The sequence below is a fragment of the Chrysochloris asiatica genome, unplaced genomic scaffold (assembly GCF_000296735.1).
Source record: "Chrysochloris asiatica unplaced genomic scaffold, ChrAsi1.0 scaffold00113, whole genome shotgun sequence".
Classification (NCBI taxonomy): domain Eukaryota; kingdom Metazoa; phylum Chordata; class Mammalia; order Afrosoricida; family Chrysochloridae; genus Chrysochloris; species Chrysochloris asiatica.
Window position 1 is genome coordinate 2,491,177 of NW_006408631.1, and position 13,916 is coordinate 2,505,092.

Sequence of the window (13,916 nt, forward strand, 5' to 3'; positions counted from 1 at the left end):
TATTGCTAAATGCTGTTGAGTTGGTTCAGTACCTATATAGGGTTTCTGAGGAGTGGTTTATGAGCTTGAACCACCAACCTTGCAGTACTTTATAGTCCAGCACAAGAGGCATAGTAACTGACAGTTCATCTGAAACTCAAATTTATCTGGGAATCCTGTACTTTTACTTGCTACATTTGGCAACCTCCCCTACCTCCCCTACCATCCTTTCTGTGCTGCCTACAAATCCTGGAAACTTTCATTTCACAATCAGAGACTAGGTTTAACTGTAAAAAACAAACAACCACACAGACAAACAAAACCTTTATAGTAAGTTTTGATGAAGAAAGGAGATTGTTGAACCTTGATGTCTTAGAAATGGAAAGGGACACTGTAGGGGAACTTCACCAACTACAAATTTTGTCTCATTCAGTTTTTTGCTAAGACATCTTTCTGTTTCAGAAATTGACCACAGAGTTCCTTTGCATTTCTGGTTTATTTTTCTGCAAAGTGTGAGGCTGGGAGGTGGAGCCAGGGCCAGAGTAGAAGGGATTAAACATTAAGTCTTACTTTTGTGTGGTACTGCGGACTAATGTGTTAGACTGCAAAGCCATTTGAACTGCAAGGTTGATGGTTCAAGCTCACCAGCTGTCCATCGGAAACTCTATACAGGGTCGCTATGGGTTAGAGTCGACTCAAGGGCACTTAACAACAACAACAAATGCCTTCACAATGTTGTTGCTATAGCCATTTCTATATGTTAAAGAAAATAAGTCTCAAAATTGACACCTACTTAGACAGGACCAGACAAAATTTTAAATTTATCTTTTTTTTTTTTTTTTTGGTGTGTAGGAGACGGGATTGCTTTTTCATATGTTTCAGACAACTTCTAGAATTTGTGTTAAGCTAGTCAGATGAGTCTGAGATGACTTTTATTGGGAATGGAGTTGCTGAAGCCACTAATAACTCTTGCAAACAATTTTTATGAACCACAAAACATTTCTCAAAATTTTCCATTTAAATTCAAGAATCCAACCAACCTGCCCAGGTATCAGATTAGCCACATTAGCACAGTTTTGACTTTCTGCTTCTCTTGCAGATTTACTACAGTACTATAGGAGCTGGGTCCCTTTCTTCTATTAACTTGAGACTTATTCTCAATAGTTAAGTCGTATTATTCTTGAGAGCTATGTAGTTTAAATTTAAATGTAGTAATACTTTAACATGAGATATGCATAATCTATAAACTGGATGAGAGTTCACAGCGAGCAAATTGGTTCCGTGTTTAAATCCTATCAAGACTAAATTAAGACGCAAAGATACTGGATTCCCCATTCTAACTGGGCAGTAATTCCAAATTATTACTCTAAATCAGGCTTCAAACCAGTTCTTCCCAGTTCAGTCATTGCCAATGAAGCAAAATCAGAGCAAATTTGTAAAATGTGGGTGAACTTGACCACTAACTGGAATGAGAAAGGTCATGGGTTGAAGCCCTGCTAGAAACATAATCTTCTTAGAAAACAAGGGCCACATGCTCAATGCACAGCAACCAAATCTCTTGACAGGCCGAATCACAAACAATAGCGTTCCACTCAAAGATGGCAGCCTACTGTGCCCCTATGAAAGTGTGTCACTCTCCAGAGTCCTGTCAGAATTCAGTCTCCCATATTAGGCTCCTAAATGATTCACTACACCTCTTCTGGGTTGCCCATTGCAGGGCTTCAACCCCCAATTTTTTCTGCTCTGGTAGTATAGTGGATTATGAGCTGGGTTGTTAACCACAAGGTCAGCAGTTCAAATCTACCGACTGCTCTGCAGGAGAAAGATGAGGCTTTCTTTTCCCATAAAGATTTATAACTTCAGAAACCCTATACAGGGTTGCTATGAATTGGAATAGACTCCACGGTATATAACCACCACCACCACCATAAATTTAAATAATTGAGGTCTGTTCCAAATTTCCTTGGTTGGCCATGACTGAACTGATTCAAACCAGTTGTAAGTCTTGCTCTAAGCATGAACTCTGGTGGCAATGCAGCCATCTTTGCTCCAGACTGGAATATTGCTGCTGTTGCAAGTCATCCAGCTGGTTTAAACTCATAATGACCCTGTGTAGTGTTTCTGAGTTTGTAAATCTTTATGGGAGCAGACGGCCTCATCTTCCCCTTGCAGAGTGGCTGGTAGACTCAAATTGTTGATCTTGTAGTTAGCAGTCCAACATGTAATTCACCATGCTACCTTTAAATTAAGGGAATGAGATGCTGGGATACTCCACTCCTGATTTGGGGCTCTGTCTCAAGTACTCTTGTAGTGTATTATAGCTGCTGAGAACTGGACTGCTCAGCATGCATGCTTGCTATTCCCACAGAGCCATCCTTTATCATGCCATCTAGTAACCCTACAATCCTGGTTTTGTTCTTCTTGTTAGCTGTTGTCGAGTTGGCCCCCAACTCATGGTGACCTCATGTACAATGGAACAAAACACTGCCCAGTTCTACGCCATCTCCATGATGGGTTGCAGGCCAGACAATTGCATAGGGTTTTCATTGACTAGTTTTCAAAGTAGATCTTCGTAGTCTGTCTTAGTCTGGAAGCTTTGTTGGAACCTGTTCAGTATCACAGCAACATGCAAGCCTCCACAGAAAGACAGGTAGCCACTGCATGTAAGGTGCATTAGCCAGGTCTCAAACCTGGGTCTCCTACCTGGAAGGAGAGAATTCTACCAGTGAATTGCCCATGTCTTAACCCACAAATTGAAATTAGGAGCTGGAATTCTGTTTCCTTATTCTGTAACAGATGCTTATTTAGCACCTGTTGGAACCAGCCCTCTTCTAGGTGTTGGGAATATAGAGGTGACCAAGATAGGCAAGGTGTTCACATTTCAGCAGAGAGGAAAGAAGCAAAATGAGCAAATACATCTACAACTCTGCCTTGCTCTAGCATTGTCCTTTAATACTTCAAGTTTCTGTTCAATTATCCAAAGTTTGCTTGCAACTTTCTACTTGTTTTAAACATGATGAAAAAGAAGGAAGGAATACAGAGTCTGAGAAAGGAACTATAAACTATAAATGCTATTTTCTGTCTTCAGTATTCATGAAAATTCCATATTCAGGCATGTTACACATGCTATGATATTTGTACATCAGATATAATAATTCTTACCAATTTTCTGAGAGCCAAGAACTTCCTGTTTTCTTTCATCAACTTTTGCATCTGAGTGCCAAGTGTAGAATAAAATGGTACATATTCAGTAAAGAGAAATGGGCAAAGAGAGGAGCAATTTTTCTTCTGGTCCTGCCTTGCTGAACAGTGACTCCACCCCAGTGCTGCAAATGTGTTCATCCTTCAGCTTTTCATAGTCTGCACAAGTTAATTTCTGCAATTTTTCAAACTGTTTTTGCCTCAGTTATGTCTAGTTTGCATCCAGATGGATGGTTTGGGGTTGTAAACTCATGGAGGTTAGGACCTTGTCTATTTTAATTCATTTTGGAAAGGCTGAAGCCAGAGCCAAATGCTCTGTAAGATAATGAGCACTAGCAAACTGCAAGTCAAGATGAAATAGTTCATGCCCTTTCTGACAAAATGGTTGGATTTTTTTTTTTTCTGATCTCCCCACAAATCAGTGCAGACAAAGAAATTATTATGACTGGCCCAGTAGGAACCTACATTCAAAGATGAATGGAAATAAGAAGAAAAAATCAGAATATTAAAACAGACAATCACTATGATTACAATTGTGAAAATTATGGGTGTATAAAAGTGAACACTGGAAAAGGGTTGTAAAGTGAGGAGAATTTTAACATCAGGGGAGAAACTGGGATGCTAAAATGCTGTCAATAATGTAATATTTAGCAGGGCTAAGGAAAGTTGGTGTGGTGCTGTGGGTTAATGTGCTAGACTGCAAAGTCTATTTGAACCACAATGTTGGTGGTTCAAGCTCACCAGCCATTCCTTGGAAACCCTATATAGGATCGTTTTAGGTTGGAACCAACTCGACAGCACTTAGCAACAACAACAAGGAAAGTTAATGGGGGCAGTGGTGGAATTACCACCTTCTAGGTAGGAGATTGATGTGGTACTGTAGGATAAAGCACTGTACCGCAAGATAGGTTTGAGCCACAAGGTTAGTGGTTCAAACTCACCAGCTGCGTCTTGGAAACCCTATACAGGGTCACTATAAGTCAGAATTGACTCAATGGAACTTAACAACAACAACAAGGTAGGAGACTTAGGTTTGATTACCAGCCAATGCACTTTATGTACAGCTACCACCTGTTACAAGGAGCTCTGGTAGCGTGGTGGTTATGAATCAGACTGCAAACTGCAAGGTAAGCAGTTAGAAACTACCAGCTGCTCCAAGCGAGAAAGATGAGGCTTTCTGCTCCTATAAAGATTTACATCTTTACATTGGGATTACATCAACACTCATGGAAGCAGCAGTCAAGAAATCAAATGACGTATTGCATTAGGCAAATCTGCTGCACAAGACCTTTTTAAAGTGTCAGAGTGAGGATTAAGGTGCACCTGACCCAAGCTGTGGTGTTTTCAATAACCTCAAATGCATGCAAAAGCTGGACAGTGAATAAGGAAGACTGTAGAAGAATTGATGCCTTTGAGTTATGGTGTTGGAGGAGAATATTGAAAGTGTCACGGGCTGCCAAAGGAACCAATAGATTCTGTTTTGGAAGAAGTGAGCCAGAGTGCTCCTTAGTGGCCAAGATGGCCAAACTTCATCTTTCATACTTCGGACATATTGTCAGGAGGGAGCTGTCGCTGGAGAGGGATATCATGTTTGGTAAGGTGGAGGGTCAGAGAAAAAGAGGAAGACCCCCAATGAGATGGATTGGCCAGGTGGCAGTATTGATGGACTCAAGCATGGCAACAATAGTGAGTTTCATTCTGCTGTGCATAAGGTCACTATGAGTTGGTGCCGACTCGAGGGCACCAAACAACAACAACAAAGATTTACTGCCTTGGAAACCCTGTACAGGGTCGCTATGAGTCAGAACTGGGCATATAGCAACAACAAACCACCTATTACTGGTGGCTTACATACTGCTATAATATTGGACAGGTTTCAGTGGCACTTTCAGACTAAGACAGACTAGGAAAAAAAAAAAGGGCTGGTCATTTACTTCCAAACATGAACCAGTGAAAATCCTATGGATCACAGCCATCAGATGGGCAATGCTTTGTTTTGTTGTGCATGGCGTCTCCATGAGTTGGGGGCCAGCTCCACAGTACCTAGCAACAACACATTTCAGTGGCAATCAGCATTCATGTTAGTCAGGAAGAACATGAGCCTCTTACACTCATCTGCCTCCTAGTCCACTATATTGTTGTCGCTCAGTGTCATGGAATCAGTTCTGACTCAAAATGATCCTGTATAGGATTTTCAAAGTGTGGCTGGTGGGTTTGAACTGCCAATCTTGTGGTTAGCAATATAATGCTTATCTTACAACGTCATACCAGGGTTCCATCCCACTATATGTTATTGTTGTTATGTGCCGTGGAGTTGGTTGCAACTCATAGAGACCCTGTACGGGGTTTCCGAGGCTGTAAATCTTTCCAGGAGCAGAAAGTCTCATCTTTCTCCCACAAAACAGCTTGTAGTTTCGAACTGCTGAACTTAAGGTTCGCAGCCTGATTCATAACCACTACACTACCAGAGCTCCTATCCCACTATATAAGAGAATAGAAACTAAGAGAAAAGAAGATGTTACTGATACTATCTACCTAACAGAAATCTTACACATGTACCCTCAGTAAGCCTCTCATTTCAGGTACCTTGTCAGGTTCTTGTTGTTAAATGCTGTTGAGTCGGTTCCAACTCACAGTGGCCTTGTATAGGGTTTCCAAGGAGTGGCTGGTGAGCTTGAAACACTGATCTTACAGTTTAACTGACCTTGCAGTCCAGTGCATTAACCCACAGCACCACACCACGACTCCCCTTATCAGGTAGGTGCTGTTAACTAGTATGCTTTTAATAAAATACATATTTGAACACTCTATTACAATTGCTATGTTCATGCTACATGTTAATCCATGTAGAAGCATCCCTATTTCTGCACTGAGGGACACCTGCTCTAGATTAATTCCTAGTATGAGCTGGTGTGGCACTATAGGGTAATGCACTGGACTGCAAGATCGGTTTGAATTGCAAGGTCAGTTAGTTCAAACTCACAAGCTGCTCCTCAGAAACTCTATCTAGGGTTGCTATAAGTCAGAACCAACTCAACGACACTTAACAACAACAACAATGTGCTGTCTAGAGCTGATGATCACTTGATATTCATCAAAGGACTTGGTTTCAGGCTTAGTTAAGTTCTGAGGGGAGAATCCCTGACATGAAAAATGGTCCGGTCTTAACTAAAATTAAGCAGTCTCCCAGTGTTCAAGTACACCTCATTTATCACACATCCATCTCAAATGCTCTGAGAGATAAAGGACTGTGTAAGTTTGGACTCTTAACTGTACAGTTTGGCCTAAAGCCAGAGGAACGGAACAGATTGCCTCTGAAACTTCCTTCAGAATCACAATTTTGTATCCTATTTGGCATGTCACTCAGGCAGTCTCTTCTGGAATGACAAAAATTGAGTAGGTGGTGACTGAAAGATTTTGAGAGTGCTAAGTATTACGTGCAGAGATGAGAAAATAAAAAATATTTGATTATCAAGTATATGAGAAGTATAATGAAAGTAAATTATTGCACTAGACTTGCAGTTTGTCACTTCTATTTAGCTGTTGAAAAAGAAATGACCTAACATTGTAGTGTCTTGTCTAGGAGTTTCTCTTGAGCCTTGGAGAACAAAGGTTAATGTTAAGATTCTGCACCATTCTATCTAGTTGTCTTGTAAACATTCCTAATGATAATAAATAAAATTGCTGAAGTGTAGAATTCACAGATGTCTTAACACTTATTCTTGCATTAAACAATATGCTTGATCAGATTTAATTGGATTATTTTTAAATGAGTATGATAAAATACAAAATGAAAATATTTTCAATTAATAACATCATTGGTTTTGTCTGGAAATACAGTCAGAGTAGCAAAAAGAAAATGAACAACAACAACAAAAACACAAAGTACTGAAGTTTTAAATCTTAAACTTGATAAGGAACGGCCACTTGTTGTCTATGTTTTCAAAGAGTTATGTGTATTTACCTAATATACAATAGTGTTGTTCGTTTAAAATGAGATCTTGGGCTGAATTATTTTCCTGAAACAAGGTAATGGTTTCTCTAGCCCTGAAGTAATTAACTTCACATTGAGGACCTAGGTGGTCACATTGGAATGGCAATTACTCAAATTCATTTTCATTGCTCTTTCTATGGAGGCTCAGGAGGGATGTTCTAATTCCCAACTCACATACCCAGAAAATCTGCCTCCACTGACGATGTCTGAAGAAAGTTCTGAGAACTGAGGTGGGTTTATCAGGATTGACTACTCCTAATTTCAGAATTGTTCTTTAGTTCCTGACGAATTAACCAACAGAACACCATTTGTTGTTGTTTTTGTTAAGTGCCTTGGATTCAGTTCCGACTCATAGTGACCCTATATAAAGTTCCCAAGGAACAGCTGGTGGGTTTAAACCACTGTCTTTGTGATTAGCAGTCCCGTTCTTATCCTACGACACCACACCAGGAGTCTATAGTATAAATAAATTATTCCAATTGTGCATGAGATGAAAATTTTATATAGCATTTTTTTCCCCAAGGAGCCAGTAAATACATAATTAAGTGCAATGGTCTGAATTAGAAATTGTTCCCTTTCTCTCATTTGACAATAATAAATCTAACTAACTATGTTGTTGTTGTTAAGCACTGTCAAGTAGGATCTGGCCCATAGTGAACCTATATAGGGTTTCCGAGGAGCAGCTGGAGAGCTTGAACCATCGACCTTGCAGTTCAAATAACTTTGCAGTCTGACTTATAAACCACAGCACCACACCATAATACCAATGAAACAGTAATAGCACTTATAATTGATTTTCTGTGTCCAATACTGTTCTAAACATTTCACATATTTTAATTCAATTAATCATCATATCAATTTATGAAGTAGAGAATTTTTGATGAGGAAACTGAGTTATAGATTTGTTCAAGGTCAATTCAAGATCATGTGACTAATAAGAATTTAAACCCAACAGTCTGTCTTCAGAGACCCTATTTTCAAACTCAATACCATACTGACTTAATGACAATACAAATATATATATATATTGTTAAGTACTAATGAAGATCAAAGACCACAGCCTTTGGTATGGGTTGCAGCTCAATGTAAAGAAAACAAAATCCTTACCACTGGACCAGTAAACAACATCCATATAAATGGATAAAAGATTAAAATGGTCAAAGACTTCATTTTGCTCGAAACAGCCATCAACGCTCGTGGAAGCAGTGGTTAAGAAATCAAATGATGTATTGCAATTAGGCAAATCTGTTGCACAAGACCTCTTTAAAGTGTTGAAGAGCAAAGACGTCAAGCTGAGGACTAAGGTACTCCTGACCCAAGCCATGGTATTTTCAATAATCTCATATGCATGTGAAAGTTGGACAGTGAATAAGGAAGACGGTTGAAAAGCTGATGTGTTTAAGTTATGGTGTTGGAAGAGAATATTTAAAGTACCATGGACTGCCAAAAGAACAAATCAATCTGTGTTGGAAGAAGCACAGCCAGAGTGCTCCTTGGAAGCCAAGATGGCCAGGCTTCGTCACTCATACTTCGGACATATTATCAGGATAGGCCAGTCGCTGAAGAAGGATATCATGTTTGGTAAAGTGGACGGTCGGAGAAGAAGAGGAGCCCCCAGTGAGATGGATTGGCACAGTGACAGCAGTGATGAACCTAAGCATAGCAACGACTGTGAGGTTGGCCCAGGACCAGTCAGTGTTTAGTTCTGTTGTACATAGATTGGGTTGCTATGAGTCAGTACTGATTCGATGAGTCAACACCAAATAACAATAAAGCGTCACTGAGTCAGTTCTGACTCACAAAGACTCTCTATAGGGTTTCCAAGGAGTGACTGATGAGTTTGAATCACCAACCTTGTGGTTAGTAGTCCAGTGCTTATACCACAGCACCACATCATATATATATTGTTGTTAAGTGCTGTTGAGTCAGCTCCGTCTCATAGTGAACCTGTATAGGGATTTCGAGGAGCAGCTGGTAGGTTTGAAGTGTTGACCTCCTTGTGGTTGGAAGTCCAGTGCTGATCTTACAGTGCCACACCAGGAAAAGCAAAACAAACAAAATTTATATATGTATGTATATATATATATACATACATATATATTATATAGATAGATAGATAGAGAGAGAGAGAGAGAGAGAGAGAGCTCTGGTAGCATAGTGGTTATGAATCAGGATGCTAACCTCAAGGTCGGCAGTTCAAAACTACCAGCGGTTCCATGGAGAAAGATGAGGCATTCTGCTCCCGTAAAGAGTTACAGCCTCAGAAACGTGGTGCAGGGTCACTATGAGTTGGAATCGACTCCACAGTACTTAACAACAACAAATATATATATATGAAAAGTAGTCAAGTATTGAAGGTTTAGAATACCTCTAGGAAAACCATATTCATTATCTTGTTTAATCCCTAGACTTTCTATGGTATAGTTATTTTAATTCTCATTTACAGATGAGGAAACTGAGGCTTCAGTGGGGTAAGATACTATTGGGATGAGATACTAATATATTATTTTAAGGCTTTTCCTCTCAGATCATCATTACCTCTAATGTAATATTCTGTTTCACTTTTTTGGGACTATGACAAATCTATAGAAGGTTTATTGCAGCTAAATATTCTTTAAGTATTTCATGATGTTGCCTAAAAATAGAATCTATAATGACACACTCTATATATTGCATAACATGATGATGTACAACTTCTATCTCATTTGATCATTTATAAACGGCATAAATTCATAAAATGATGTCCTCCCACCAGGATAATAATTTCTGCAGTGTTAGATAAGCAGATTGTTCATTGCTTCCCCTGTACTCTTGCTCAATTTTGTCCTTTGGACCCTGGTTTAAGGTCACTGACTTTTCTGACCCCCCAGTCAACAAGAACCCACTGATCTGAGCTGATGAACTGGAAGGAAATCATTGCATATTCACAGATATTCAATTTTTGAAATCCCTTAAAGAACCATTGGCAATAGGTCATGGGAGAAGATGAGCAAAGTATAAGTTCATTACAAATTCCCTTAGAGTCATGGTAGCTTGACCCCAGTGTCCTTTCTGAACCATAGCCTAAGACCAATGATATCACAGAGTGCTTCTGTGGGAGTTGAGAATAGGAGAAACAGTCAAAGAATAAACAAAAAGTTATGAATTCACAAAAAAAACAACAGATGACCCCCAGCAAACTTTATATTTTTCATTTGCAATGCAGGGGGACAGCATTCATTTTTAATAAGTACCAATAGAATGACTCAAACATCCAATTTTGAGAGGAAGGAAGGTTGTAAGCGATGCATACCACCCTTCAGAGTCAGACTGAATGATGCTGCTAGATTTATTCATCTGAAACAAGTCCAATATTTTTTTACTTAAAAGTAATACATTTTTTTTCAAATCAAGTAAGGTACTTACTTTCTGGTGAATTGTAAACTGTGCTGCCCTTTAAATGTTCATACTTTATGCATGCTATTGTTGGTAAGTGGTATTGAGTCAGTTCTGACTCATAGCAATCCTGGACAGGGATTCCGAGAAGCCACTGGTAGGTTTCACCTGACAACCTTGCAGTTAACAGTCCAGTGTTTACCCTACATTGTCACACCAGGATTCCATTTTATGCACAGTAGTTATATTTTTGTTTCTATGCTTTATAAAAATTCCAAGTTTAAAACAATAATTGTTCTTGTTGTTGTCAGATGCTGTTGAGAGTTCACTCTGGCTCATGGTAGTCCCATGTGTTGTTGTTAAGTGCCGTCAAGTTGGTTCTGACCCATAGCGACCCTGAACAGGGTTTCCAAGGCTGTAAATCTTTATAGGAGCAGAAAGCCTTATCTTTCTCCCACGGAGCAACTGATAGTTTCGAACTGCTGACCTTGTGGTTCACAGCCTGATTCGTAACCACTACGCTACCAGAGTCCCATGTGAGCAGATTAGAACTGCTCCAAAGGATGTGGCCTTTCAGAAGCAGATCACCAGGCCTGTCTTCCAGGGCACCTCTGGGTGGGTCTGAACCATCAACTTTCAACTAGTAGTTGAGCCCAGTTGTGTCACCCAGGGTAACACAAATTGGTCATACTCAGTCAGGTGTTGTCAGTACCAACTTATTTATTCCTAATGAGTCAATGGGGAAACTGAGACTGTTTTCTAGTTTGAGGTCATACAAGTCAGAAAGGGAAGAGCCGGAAATCTGATCCAGAGGCCAACTGGGGCTTTCTCCTCTAAAGCAAACATTAAGAATAAATTATTGAGGGAAGCGAAGCTTGAGGTGTGGGTGCTCTATTTGCCTGCGGTGTCTCAGATTCATTCTTAAGGAACTGAGAATTTAAATCTTCCAAAATGTTCAAAAGACCATCTTTTGCCCCACCTCCCGCAACACAAATGCCCAACACACCAGGGTTTGTGGGATACAATCCATACAGTCATCTCACCTACAACAACTACAGACTGGGAGGGAACCTGAGCACCAACAGCCGAGTCACGGCATCCTCTGGTATTATGATTCCAAAACTCACTAAGCCACCAGATAGCTGCTGATGTCCTACATGAGGTACAGCAGAAAGGTCTGGGACCAAGTTAAGGCTTCCATCCCTGACCTAAAGTTGTGGGAGATTTGCAAGATCATTGGCAGCATGTGGTAAGATCTCACTGATGAAGAAAAACAAGAATATTTAAACGAACACAAAGCAGAGAAGATAGAATACAATGAGTCTATGAAGGCCTATCATAATTCCTTTGTATACCTTATGTACATAAATGCAAAAAGCCGAGCAGAAGCTGCTTTAGAGGAAGAAAGTCTGCAGAGTCTCTCTCACATGGAGAAAGGAGAACCTAGCATGAGCATTCAGCCTGCTGAAGATTCAGATGATTATGACGATGGCTTTTCAATGACGCATAGAGCCACCACCCGTTTCCAGAGAAACCACCGCCTCATCAGTGAGATCCTTAGTGAGAGTGTGGTACCAGATGTCCGGTCAGTTGTCACAACAGCTAGAATGCAGGTTCTCAAACGACAGGTCCAGTCCTTAATGGTTCATCAGTGAAAGTTAGAAGCTGAACTTCTTCAAATAGAGGAGTGGCACCAGGAAAAGAAGAGGAAATTCCTGGAAAGCACAGACTCATTCAACAGTGAACTGAAAAGGCTGTGCAATTTGAAGGTAGAAGTGGACATGGAGAAAATAGCAGCTGAAACTGCACAGGTGGAGGAACAGGCCAGTCAAAGGCAGGAGGAAAGGGAGAAAGAGGCTGCAGAGCAGGCTGAATGCAGTCAGAGCAGCACTGTTCCTGAGGAAGAGCAAGCAACTCACAAAACGGAAGAAAAAGAGGAAGATGAGAACATTCCAATGCAGACAGAAGAGAACCACCTTGAGAAAACATTAGAAAGCCAGCAGAATGGTCAAGAAGGCACGTTGACTCCTGAGGACAAGGAGAGTGGGCAAGAAGGGGTTGGCAGTAAAGTGGAGGAAGGGACCAGTGACAGGAACACTAGCTCAGAGAGCAACGGAGCCACCAACAGATCCTATGCCTGAAGAGGAGAAAGAGAGGAGAATAAATGCTGCCTTGTTTTATATGTTCTAAATACTTTTTTAAGTGAAAGAATACTTTTTTGAGTTAAAAAAAGAGAAAAGAATAAATTATTGTTATCATTTTCCCAGGCTTAAGCGTGTCTTCTAGTCTATGGGGCCCCCAAGGAAACTGCAGATATTCAGATATTCAAGTAACTATGAAGCAACTTGTGGTGATTGGGAGGCAACATGAGGGAGGGGAACAGAGGAGGTGGAGGCAGGTGAGGACCCAGTGAGCCTGAGCTGAGCCCTGGCCTCCTCTTGCTCTTTTTTTCTGTTGTTCTTCCTTCAGCAAGGGCCGGAATTTAATTCCCTCCTCCCCTCCCTTTTCACTTCCCTCTCTGGTAGTGTAGTGGTTATGAATCGAATCCGGCTGCTAACCTCAAGGTCGCAGTTTGAAACTACCAGCCATTCTGCAGGAGAAAGATGAGGCGTTCTGCTCCCATAAAGATTCACAGCCTTGGAAACCCTGTGCAGGGTCACTATGAGTCAGAACCGACTCCACGGTACTTAACAGCAACAACCCTACATCACGTGCTATGGGAGAAGTGGAGCTTATCACAACATCACTCTGACGTTGGCTGATGATAGGACAAAATTGACCAATTAAATCTGTCACATCTTAATTTTGTTGTTGCTGGTGGTTTGTTTTAGGTGGAGCATGAAGCAGAGTAGTTAAAGGGAAAGTTTCAAGCCTCATTTGCTAAAAGCTCTAATCCTTTAAAAATAAATTAAACTCTCGGAGGATCCTTGGGGGCTTACAGATTCAAAAGGATTCACTTGTCTGCACACCTATATAGACTAATATTGTTGCTAGAAACCTCATGTCACTATTAGTTCACTTGTAATGTGACCTGTGCAACTGAGGAACTGAATTTTTAATATTATTTCATTTCAATTAGTTAAATTGTAAGAACACATTTCAATTTTGTTATTATAAATATGTCTGGAACAACTTGCAATGGGAATCTACCTTTTCAACTGTAAATTTTATGAATTCTAAATACAAATTAGGTATTTCTGAAAAAAAAATTTAATGTCTGAATTGAGTGTACTGTAAGTGAATTGAGTGTGCTGTAAGTATAAGATATTCAGTGGATTTACTCACCAGATTTTGAAGACTTGGTATGAAATAAAGAATGTAAAATCGCTCATTAAGAATTTTTGCATTGATACCATGTGAAGTGATA

At 40.1% G+C, this 13,916-nt stretch overlaps 1 protein-coding gene and 1 pseudogene across 5 annotated transcripts in view; one reads left to right on the top strand and one right to left on the bottom strand.

The window, feature by feature from the left end:
• Nucleotides 1–13,916, bottom strand: part of KCNAB1 (potassium voltage-gated channel, shaker-related subfamily, beta member 1) — a 650,886-nt gene that overhangs the window by 249,765 nt on the left and 387,205 nt on the right. The window lies entirely within an intron of this gene.
• LOC102832016 lies at nt 11,501–12,739 on the top strand (annotated as a pseudogene).